General features: G+C 34.7%; 1 pseudogene; it reads left to right on the forward strand.

Moving 5' to 3' along the window:
- The first annotated feature begins 1,941 nt into the window (after nt 1-1,941).
- On the forward strand, nt 1,942-12,104 carry LOC125775305 (uncharacterized; annotated as a pseudogene).
- Nucleotides 12,105-12,976: the final 872 nt, after the last annotated feature.

Below are 12,976 nucleotides of genomic sequence, written 5' to 3' on the forward strand. Positions count from 1 at the left end.
TTCATCGCGTTAAACCACTGTTCTGAATGTTCACTAGATAACGCTTCATCGACTGTGTTTGGTATCTTAACTCCTTCTGTATTCATTAAACTTAAATAATTGTATACCTTTCTTGGCCTACCACAACTTCCAGTACGAATAAGCTTTGGCCTGCCTGGCAACCTTTTCGCTGCAACTAACACTTCTTTTGCTGATTCAAAATCATCACTACTTCTCTCTGACTGTGAATCATCGGAAACTACTTCGACAGGGTAAACATTTTTATTTGACTGCGTATCATAAATGTCAACACTGATATCATTCGCTCTTGCATCAGCATTTGTAACAATACCATCAATCAATGCTGTGTCTGAATGTTGCGTATGTTCTGCCCTTTCTATAAAGTATGTATATATCTCGTCATCATCGTATTGGCGCATTTACGGGCATTTGGGTCATATGCGGTGGCTCTTGATAAACGTCAACATGATAAATTCAAACCAAAGGGGAAGGAATATACATCGGTTGGCTACGCAGATTCAGCGAAGGCATACAGATTGTATGATCGGAAATCAAAATGCCTAATTGTACAATGATTCTTCAACGCCAGCGTCGAGCATCATACATCGTGCCATTTCAATAAGCGTACGGTTTAGCCTCTCCGCTAACCCATTTTGTTGTGGCGTATAGGGGACCATCAGCTGACGTAATACCCCTTTTGATTTCAAAAACTCATCAAAAGCATTGTTCACAAACTCTTTTTCGTTGTCGCTTCTTAAGACTTTCAATTTTTTGCCTGTTTGGCACTCTACCATTGCCTTAAACTCTTTGAATTTCTCAAACACCTCACCTTTGTGTCGCAAAAAATAAACAAAAATGTAGCGAGTTTTATCGTCGGTGAATGTCAAAAAATATCGCGCACCGCCGATAGACTTTTTGTTGATATGGCCGCACACATCCCTTCACTTGCTGCTGAATTTTGTGCACTTCGATACGACCGTTGACTGCATTTGCTAGACATACACAAAGTACATTTCACATCTGCTGATAATTTTAGCTTTAAACCAAGCACCATGTTTTTGTTATTCAGCTCCCATAGATTTTCCAAATTTAAGTGACCTAAACGCTTATGCCACTTCATCGCATCATCAATAGTTTTCCTCGAAAAATACAATTTGATTTTATTTGTTTCAAGTAAATACAAATCACTTGTCCATAATTTTCGCTGTATTTTGCCTGAACTCCACAATGTAGCCGCTGCTTACTGCTTTTGAAACTGATATGAAGTTGCACTGCAAACCGGGTACGAATAGAACATCAACAAGTGTGACGTCAAACTTCTTTGTTTTTAATCTAACAACCCCTTTGCCTGTTGCTATCATCTTATTGTCGCCCGCCAGCATGATTGATTCTTTACATGTCTCAAACTTATCGGACATGTTGCGGTTGCAACATAAGTGTGAAGCAGGGTTGCCGATTTGGTAAAATTTTACCAAATGTGGTAAATTATTTTCCTCTTGGTAAAATGTGTAATTTTTATTCATTTCGGTAAATTTTCAAAATTTAAGTCCATTTCGATTGAATTGCATTATCTTTAATTTTTTCAAAGTTTTGTAGAAACATTTTAAAAACGTACTATAAAATTCTTCCCTGTCTAGTCTAGTCTAGTCTTAAGCACATTTGACATAAATGAAACCAGCACTGTTCCAGCGTTGCCATAAATAACAAAAAATTTATCAAATAACAACAGCCACAGTAAAAACACCAATGTGGTTGCGGTTATTTGGTTAATTTTTTGTTTATGGCAACGCTGCACTGTTCTTCTGCGTGTAAAGTGGTGTTGGATATTGCGCGTTTAAGTTTTTTTTTAAATAAACTTAATAAATAATAACAAATCATGGATAGGTAAGTGAAAATGTGCTCATAGTTGTTTAATTTTGATTCCAATAAGAAAATCATCATATGCTTTATTCATTTAGATTTGTTATACGCAAAAGACCTGCACTTCCTGAAGAGGAGCATGAAACCAGCGGTGACAGTGGCCGCAGGTAAGATAGTTTGCTAAATACATATATGTGGGAGTGGAACCTGTGGGTCAAAGGTCCACACGTAGCGGACGTGCCTTTTAAATGCACCTCTGACCAAAACTATACGAACATATGATCAATTCGAACTACACTCGAGCAATATTCGAAAGGGGCCATCCATAAATTACGTTTCACGAATTTAAGGACTTTTTAACCCCTCCCCCCCTCCTTGTCACAAGTTGTCACATTTTGAACTAGCCTCCCCCCTTTCGTGACGTCACACATTTTCCAATGTTATGGATTTATCAAAAAAAAAGTTTATTCTATTTATTCTAATGTTTATTGAATAAACTTTAATAAAATCAACATTTAGTTAAATATTAAAGTACAGACACAAGGAATGAATAGTCCAGAAATAATAGATACTTAAATATGCTAATTAAAAATACAAAACTTAATCATCTTGTGTCCACGGTCTTTTGACCCACTCCTTTATATCATTTACTACTGGTAAATCAGGCACTTCATTTTCGTTCTGAATTTGGATGTCATGAACATCTTTCGTATCAAAATCGCCTTCTTCCATCCATAAAGCATCGTCATCATTCATTAAACTGCGAATCTCTCGGTCACGTCCAGCCGCAATTCTTTGAGGACGAATTTTCGCGATAGGTAACAGCTCTTGTTTTTCTTAGGTGATTGTTTGTGTTGATTGGTGGCTTAATATGAAGAAAAATATAGGTCACATATGCTACATGATCTTTTAAACAAGTATAACTAGACACTAGAGCAATAACTATCATATGGAACTTGTTTCAGATGGGCTGATGCTTGGAGATTTAATAATATCTGTAGTGATAATGGAGCAAACTTAGCGTCGGTGTCATCACTCCCTGTGACTCCATAACCTTCTAATGTCTGTTTAATTAACACAGGTGGTGGTAAATATCCTTCTTTAAATAAATTCCAAAGACTACAACGTCTTACACCGCAACATGCAATAGTTTCACATTTAGCTATTTGTAAAAAATATTGTGACTCACGTACATGATTCGATTACTTGAATCAAGATGTGACCCAAAATCATCATGATTTAATAGTACACCAGTAAGTTCGCGACTGAGAGGTGCCATGCGTCGCTCAACTCTGTTAAATGCACTCCTTCCTGGGGCATTTGTAGCTATATAAATTACATCTAAATGAAAATATTTATAATGTTGTAAAGATGAAAATATAACGCGGGAGACAATTTTGTAACATTGATTAAGATTATAATATAAAATAAAATAAAGTACGATTCGCAGAAGAGCCCCAATGTTTACAAATTTATTGTAACGAACCCTGGACACGTCGAGTATACCTCAGCAAGTTATACTTGTAAGAAGCAGGGGCAGTAAAAAGCTTCGTTACAACTTAAGTATTAAAAACAAAGAGTGTGTTTATAAATGTTTAATATTTTTAATATGTTTTTACCTATAAATTTCATGTTTGTACATCACAAATTTTGAAATGTGATGTCAGAAAGCTTTTGACCGCCCCTGCCCCTTGTCACACAACGTCACTTCTGAATGATAATAATAAAAAAAAAAACAGATATAAAAAGATGATAAAAAGTAAAAAACAAAACAGAAAAGTGCTGAAACGATTTAAATTCAGTGATGAGTAGTACATACATATACATATATGCAACAATCCGAGCATGTGGAAATAAGTATATAAGATGTGCAAACGGTATAAGTAAGTTTTCAAGAAGTTCAACATTCCGAGAATCATGCAACACATCAATTGGACGATCTTCGGAGAATTTTAAAGTGAAGCGACCGTCGAGCTAAATGTTTTCAAGAAGTTCAACATTCCGAGAATCATGCAATACATCAATTGGACGATCTTCAGAGAATTTTAAAGTGAAGCGACCGTCGAGCTAAGTAAGTTTTCAAGAAGTTCAACATTCCGAGAATCATGCAACACATCAATTGGACGATCTTTGGAGAATTTTAAAGTGAAGCCACCGTCAAGCTAAGTATGTTTTCAAGAAGTTCAACATTCCGAGAATCATGCAACAATTCAATTGGACGATCTTCAGAGAATTTTAAAGTGAAGCGACCGTCGAGCTAAGTAAGTTTTCAAGAAGTTCAACATTCCGAGAATCATGCAACACATCAATTAGACGATCTTCGGAGAATTTTAAAGTGAAGCGACCGTTGAGCTAAGTATGTATGTATCACAAAATACAGTAATCCAAATTTTGAGAAAGGGAGAGAAGCTTTCTGCGAAGTGCGAGGCTGCAAAAATTTAACTACAATGAGGCAAATAATTTAGAGAATATTTTAAGTTTGTGAAATAAGTTATATTTTACGATATATATATATATGTGGGATTATACCCACGCACTTACACCGGAGTTTTTCCTTTATTTAAATAAAGTCCACGTTTACCATTTGCCACTGTTCCACTCGTTGGAGTATACAAGTTTTATTTGGTATTACTGATAAATTTTACAAAAACGATTACTTTACAAAATTTTAAAAATGGAAAAGAAGTTGATAGTTAAGTTTTTTAAAAAAGAATTACACCGACGGCTTTGTCGTTTTCTCGACAAGTGTTGTTTGTTGTTCGAAACTAAGAAGAAGCGAAGAAGAGCTTTACGCGAAAAAGGGTTTCAGCGTTGCTCAACCCCACAATTCGGCCATCCTGCTGCGCATTCGCCCTCGAATGCGTCGTCATCATCAGAATAATTTACCCACGGCTTCATGAATTCTGCACAAGTCGAAGTTTGTTTTGGGCCTTCACACACGCCAGCCTTAATAACGTCATACGAATTGTTGGCCTTTACCTTAACAACACGGTAAGGACCGAAATATTTTGGCTTTAGCTTGAGCCCACCACCAAACTGCGTGCGTTTTACTGCAACTAAATCGTCAATCTCGTATTTTTTAGCTTCTTTGCGTCGTAGGTTATACGTTTTTTTTGTTTTCGTCTTGTATTTTCAAAATCTGCTTTTTTGCTTGTTGTCTGAGTTCATCTCGTTGTTCTTGATATTGTAGACGTATTTCTTCTTTTATAAGGTTTTTAATGTTAAAATCGTCGGTTGTTCGCATCTTTACGCCTATTAGCAACTCAAATGGAGTCATGTCGATACTTCGGTTATAAGTAGAATTAATGACCTGTTGTACTCTATCTACAAACTTATACCACTTTGTCGGATCGCTTTTACTCAGTTTCGCTAAAACGTTTGTAATGACACCAATTAATCGCTCCACCTGGCCATTAGCTCGAGGTAGGCCGGTAGTTATTGTTGTGTGCTGAATTTTTTCTTCTTCACAATATCGTCGAAAATCGCCAGGTAAATGCGGATATAATCTGAACAGGACTACCAAACGTTGTATTTTGTAATTTCAAACGGCTAATTGTTTCTTGTGCTGACGTAGTTTTGGTTGGATATAACCATGCGAATTTCGTAAACGAGTCGATTACGGCGAAAATGTGCTTATATAACTTATTTGTAGTCTCCAAAGGACCAAGAAAATCAATATGGTATGTATGAAGCGGCATTCCTTCTTTAGGAATTGGGTGTAATTTCCCTTCTTGTTTACCTAACTTTCGATTTGCGACAATACATGCAACACAATTGGCGATGTGCATGCGTATCTTTTCTTCAATTTTTGGAATAAAAAACTCTTTACGTATTAGCTCCTTTGTCTTCTTTACGGCGAAATGGCCTTTTTCGTGTGCACGTTTGATTACGTCTCGCTGCATATGCTTCGGTACCACAACTAATTCGACATCATCAACTAACTTATGAAGAATGCCTCCTTTTTCGAAATAATCATTGTATGTCTGCTTTTCTTTAATGATTTCAGAAATTGCTCTTAAGTCTTCGTCTTGTTGCTGAGCACGTCGTATGGAACTTAGAAAATCTGCATCTGCTACAATCATAACTGGGTAACGACTGAGGGCGTCTACGTGCCTCATTTGTTGACCACTTCGATGTTCTACTTCGTAATCGTATTCTTGAAGGAATAATATCCATCGAGCTACCCTAGTACTCAAATCTTTTTTGTCTAACGTTTTTGTGAAGGCGTTACAGTCAGTGACAAGTTTAAAGTGCAAGCCTAGCAGGTACACTCGAAACTTTTTCAGCGCTTCAATAACGGCTAAGATTTCAAGTTCATAACTTGAGTACTTTCTTTCTGCGTCGGAAGTCTTCTTGCTACTATAATAGATGGGATGCAACTTTTTGTAAACGATCTAATTGGTCTTCTATTAATGGCAACGGAAAACGATCTTTAATTATAACTTTATTAATTTGCCTATAATCTATGCACAATCGGTGATCATTGTCTCGTTTCTTTACTAGCACTATAGGGCTACTAAACTCTGATTCCGAACTTTCGATTATACCGTCTTTTAGCCACTGTTCTATTTGATCGTTTGTTTCATCCCGTAGCACAATATTCATTTCAATGTTTGTTGATTTGCATTTCTCCGGCTTATAATTATATACTAAATCGCGCACTTCTTCTTTTGCTAACGTACTAGCACTCTCGTCAATGTTAACCCTGCATTACTAACCTAAAATCATGTCGCATGATTACTAACCATGGGTCTTATCGACCCTCATTTGTATTATCTATTAAAATCGTTTAAACTTATAAATTACTAAAACGTATACGTCTTTTAGTATATTGTAGTATTTTGTTGTTAAATTTATAAAATGATGTGTTAAAAAATTAATTTATATACTTAAATTGAAATTAAGTTTGTATTCATTACAACATAGCTAATAAAGTGAAAAAAGTTATCCTGTCAGATTTCGCAAAAAATGATAAGTTTTAAAGATATTGACTTCAAATAAAGTGCATTTGAAACCTGAAATATAAAAGTAAAATGTTAAAAAGAAAAATTGGAATGACTAATGCAAAAATTTTTCAATTATGTAATCTTATCGGCCCAGGCTATTTTTTAAAACAATTTTTTATGCATAATATTTTACATGTTTCTTGTTCTTATTGTTTATAAAGGTTTAAATATGTACAAATTTAGATTACACATATATCTTGCGTTAAAAAATATTCTTTATTTTTTGTTAATTTAAAAAGTTTGCGTGTCTGGGTCGATTCGACCCTAAGGTTAGTAATGGAGGGTTAATATCAGTTGTTGTTAGCTCTACATTCATCATAGGAAATACCACTTCACTTCCTAAGCTATTTTTCTTTATGCAAAGTCCATCACGATTAATGTGTATTTCGGCTTGAGAACAAAATTCTTCACCAATTACTAAGTCAATGTCCATACACTTGGCAGATACCACCAAAAAATTTATGCGAAACAGTTCTTTATCTACTTTGATTTCAATGTTTAGTTTTCCAATTGGTTTTATATTATTTTCAGATTTTCGTTCACCAAAACCTACTAAACGAATGTTTGTTTGTTCTAGCACAGGTTTGGGTAAACCTTGTATACATTGTATACACTATCGGTCATTAAATTGAACTTGCTGCCTGTATCAAACAGAGCAATATATTTTTGATTTTGGATAACCACCGACTTGTTCATGATATTATTTTTTTCACATAAATATCGCGTATTACTTTTGTCAATTGTTGATTTAGCTTTTGGGCAATTCTTCGAAATATGACCAAATTGTTTACATTGAAAACATTTTGTACCTTTCTCTTTATCTTTGCAATCGGAACTTTTGTGTCCCTTTGCACCGCAATTATAGCAAGTAAACTTATCTTTTTCATATTTGACTACTTTCTTTTCATCTGCTTTTAGTTCACTGTTCTTCCTATTACACTTTTGCATTGTTTCGTATATTTTGATTTTTTCTTTAAATTCTTTCAAATTATGTGCACCATATAAAACAGTTTTGTTTATATTAATATCGCGAATACCCTCAATAACATATTGCATTAGTGCATTTTCTTCAATATTTCCACGCATCGCGAGCTCTTTCATGCATAAAAAATATTCTTGTACACTCTCTTCTGCTTTCATATTTCTTGCGCTTAATTGTTTGTGTATATTCGCACTGTTCACAATAGTTTTAAATTCTTCTGCTAATGCCGATTTTAGTTTTTGCCAAGATGTTATTCCCCGTTCGCTTTGAATAAATAACTTAGCCAAACCGCGTAATGATTTTTTTGCAAATATAAACATTTGTAGTTCATCCCAACCCATTAAAATTGCTGTCTCTTCAAAATCGCTTAACCATACTTCAACAGAAATATTTTCGCTGCCGTCAAAATGTCGAACAGAATCTTCGACGTCTCTAAAGTTGATTGCAAATCGTGACATTTGTGTCGGCGCTACCAATGTAGTTGTTTTTGTAACTGCTCTCTCGCCAAGCTCGACGTTCTTCTCTGCATTTCTCTTCTGCGTTTGGTTATTCTCGCTGCTTACCGCATTCGTTCGTTGTGGTGATTCGAAAATGATATTACTCGCTGCTGTTTCGTCAAAGCTACGCATAATATCTACGTCATCATTTTCGCTGTTGTCGTCAACTCCACCTTCGTCTTCGTCGTCGCTGTTCTCGTCGCCTTCTGCTGCAGCACATAACAATGTCGCATTCTGCAAATTTCGAAAAATATGCAGCTTCACATCGGCTACATTGCCACTTAAACCCAATACGTTACAAATTGAATTTAGATCATTGGCCGTCAAATTATTTTCGATGTATGCAAACTTCTGTTTGCAGCGGTCGTCGTTTTCGTCGAATTGGAATCCTATAAATTCTCGCAAACGTTGCCTGCTCGATCTCTCGCCATCTTCTTCGAATACAAATTTGTGCAGAGCTTTTATGCTCTCTTTTCGGACTGTACGCAACTTCGCTCGTACAAATTCAAATTTCTGCAAACTCGTCATAGTTGCTATTTTACGCTTCAATTCCCGATTTCCAATGAAAATTATACCGATCAACTTATTCGCGGCGGCGTATATAAATGCGGCAATTTAAACAAATACTTTTCGCACTATCGGTTCATGTAAAAAAAAAATTTTCTTTTTTCCGTCCGAGCCCCCAAAATATGTGGGGATTATACCCACGCACTTACACTGGAGTTTTTCCTTTATTTAAATAAAGTCCACGTTTACCATTTGCCACCGTTCCGCACGTTGGAGTATACAAGTTTTATTTGGTATTACTGATAAATTTTACAAAAACGATTACTTTACAATGTTTTAAAAATGGAAAAGAAGTTGATAGTTAAGTTTTTAAAAAAGAATTACACCGACGGCTTTGTCGTTTTCTCGACAAGTGTTGTTTGTTGTTCGAAACTAAGAAGAAGCGAAGAAGAGCTTTACGCGAAAAAGGGTTTCAGCGTTGCTCAACCCCACATATATATATATTTTTTTTTAGAAATTGTAATCAACATAACAGGAAAAGACAATGGACGTACAGGATATTTTGAGTTTGACAGTGGTAGCCTTGAAGCATAAGTTACGAGAAATTGGACTGAGTGTTCAAGGTAGGAAATGTGAATTAACAGATAGGTTGCTCTTACATTTCGGACATGTGTTAGAGGATGAAGATGAAGATGATGATGAAAGCGAAAGTGAATTACGTTCAGTGACCATGATAGAGGCACCAACCTCTCGCCAAGTCAATATAGTGTCCAACCCGCAGTTCACACTGAGGGATGTGGAAGGAAGTATTTCCTTATTTAATGGTACAGATGAGCTCAGTATTGATAAATGGTTAGAAGAGTTTGAGGATAACGCGGTAATTTTAAATTGGAGTAGCTTACAAGAATTTGTGTTTGCAAAGCAGCTTCTTAGAGGGGAGCCAAAGTGTTTGTGCGTAGCCAGACAGGAATCAGAAGTTTCAATTCTCTTAAATCAGCGTTAAGGAGTGAGTTTGGTGCAAGACCAACATCACTCGATATTTCCTGCTAAATTCAGCAGGAAAGAGCTGAAAGGTTTAAATAATGAAGATAGTTTAGAAACAAGACATGTACTTATGTCAGAGTAAAAACGAAAGCAATATCGTAAACGACAAGGAGTTTGAAGTAACGGAAGTAGAGGACCACGCAAATGGTAGTAATTTGGCTCTAACTGAATTTGCTGCACTTTGCGTAGCCCTTGAAGAAAAACATACCAATCCAGATCTTGATTTGGGTCATTTAAAAAACGAATATGCGGATAAAGTCTTAAATATGGTTCATGGTTTTAAACCAGTAAAGCAGGCACAATCCTCTGTGCACATGAAGATTCTAGTAACAGATGATATTCCTGTTTTCCAAACACCAAGACGTTTATAATCCAAAGACTACATACATATATGGCCAAATGTATCATGTCTTTATTATTGTGTGCAGTGAAACACATCCCCTAAAACAAACTTGGAGAAAATTCCGAGATGACTGGCTATCGAGATTTTCTTGGTTGCGGAATAAAGATGGGTGTAGCTATTGCATAGTTTGTGATAAGAAGCTGTCAAACCATTTATCATTTAAAAAAAAACATAATGTTTGCCCAATCCATAAACAAAACGAACAGAAAAAAAACATCAAGTCTAAATGGACAAGTTTTTGGATGAAGAACATCAACAAATGTCTAAGCAAGTACATCATGGGGAGTTAACTATGGTTATGTTTTTTATTTGCCACAATTTGCCATTTTTACTTATGGATTTCTTACCGAAACTGTTAAAAGAGTGCTGTCCGGACTCTCGAATTGCACAGCAGCTTCATTGCGGCCGAACAAAAGCCACAGAATTGGTGGATCAGTTGGGTAAGAGTTCATGTGAAGAAATTACCGAAAAATTAAGAACGAACAAATTTTCTCTGATTGTGGATGAAACCACGGATGTTTCGACAAAAAAATGCTTAATTTTAATTGTTCCATTTTTTGACAAATTTTTAGGTTTAATAGTATTTAAGTATTGCGATGCGAATTCCATCTACTTAGATATTAAAAAATTCTTTATGCAATGAAATATTCCTCTTAAAAATGTTATCGGACTAGCAACCGATGGGGCAAATGTAATGGCCGGAAATTTGAATAGCCTAAAAGAAAAGTTGAAGTCGGACGTAGATCTCTTTTTTATCAAGTGTACTTGTTGTGTAAACAACAACAAACAACAACTTTGTCGCTCTATATACAGTTTTTTTCTCATAGCCCGAAAAAAATCGAAGAATTGAAGGAATTTCAAGAATATTGTCAGGTGGAGCCCCACAAAATATTAGGCGTTTCTTTAACAAAATGGCTTGCCTTGGAGCAGGTTATTAATAGAATTGTTGAACAATGGCTTCCACTATATTTATATTTTCTTGATCGTGTGTTAGAAGTGAACGGTAACCTGGCATTGCAAATGAATGAGCCCGTAAAGGTATACTTTCTTTTTTTATCCTACATTCTGGAAATTATCAATGATATGAATAAAGAATTTCAATCAGAAAAGGTTAGATTGCCATACTTACATTTGCATTTGGAATCCAATTTTAAATTAATATTGGTCAATTTTATGTCAAACGCATATGTTCGAAATTTGAAATCTTTGAATAATATTGATTTATTAGACGAAGGAAATTATGTTCAAATAAAAATGCTTTTATTGGTTCCAAAGCAGAAGACTATTTGAAAAAAAGTAAATTGACTGATTTTCAGAAAGTAAGAATAAAAAGAAATGTTCTCAAATTTTACTTAGAGCTCTTAAAACAAATTAAGCAACGATTCGACTTTTCAAGAGAAGATGTTAAAAATTTAGTAATAATAACACCCGGTAAAGTTTTATCCAACTCTGAACTATTGATTGAACCATTATTAAAAAACTTCCCAGGTTTGGCAACCAGCGATCCTGAAATTATAGTTAGCCAGTGGAAATTATTAAGGATTACCAACTTGGAAATGAATATTCTAGATTTTTGGGAAAAAATTTCACTTTTTAAAAATGGAATGGAAGAAGCATGCTGCCAAGATCTCACAAATTTTGTATATAATTTGATGACTTTACCCCACAGCTCAGCAGCTGCCGAAGGGAAGTTTTCCGATTTGTCTTTAATTAAATCGAAAACAAGAAATAAATTGTCATATGAAACCATAAATAACATAATGCTAGCAAAAGAACTTGCTAATTCTCGAAATGAAGCGAATTATGTGTGGGCAGCTAAACATTACTTTAAAGAAATTTGATATTTGACTGATTAATTTTGTCAAATGTAAAAATACATATGAATATGTATTTATTTTGATCAACCAACTTTGATCCTAAAACTAAGTTTGTTTCAATGTTTTTGATTTTTTCTGGCTAGTCAAATAACTTGTTATTGTTAACAAAAGTTAAATGCGCTTGAAGGCCATTAGAATTTTTGGAAAAATCGAAAAATCATCAACAATCAAAGAGGTCGAAGTTATAGCTATTGAGGAGATGTGGTGATCTCTTTGATTATTGATGAATTTTTTAACTTTCCTAAAATTCGTATGGCCTTCAAGCTCATTTAACGATTGTTAACAATAACTAAATTTATTTCATTCAAAGAAACAAGAAGTTATTTTATGACCAATTTTTTGTCATTAATGTTAAGAGAAACACGAAGTGATATTTGTTATATCTTTTTTTTATATTAATTTTAAGAGAAACAAGAACTGAAGTTTATTTGAAATACTTTTAATTTTTTTTATTATTTCTTTTGTAAATAAAAAACGCTTAAAAAAAAGAAGAAAATGTGTTTCTTTTATTTTTTATAAATAAAATTTGTAAAAAAAAAGTTTGATAATTTTTTTTAATTTGGTAAATTTTTTCAAGGGATTTGGTAAAATAAAAATGTGATTCGCGGCAACCCTGGTGTGAAGAAGCGCCACTGTCGACGCACCAGGCATTGCTATGTAAAAATCGGTCATTGATTGCGACGAACAGACCATTTTTCATTATATTTTTTTGCATAGAATGTTCTCGTTGTTTCTCTTTGCATTGTGCGGCGAAATGGCCTTTTTTTCCACAGAAATAGCATTTGAGGTTCGATCGTGTG

Source organism: Bactrocera dorsalis, chromosome 3 (assembly GCF_023373825.1).
Source record: "Bactrocera dorsalis isolate Fly_Bdor chromosome 3, ASM2337382v1, whole genome shotgun sequence".
Taxonomy (NCBI): Eukaryota; Metazoa; Arthropoda; class Insecta; order Diptera; family Tephritidae; genus Bactrocera; species Bactrocera dorsalis.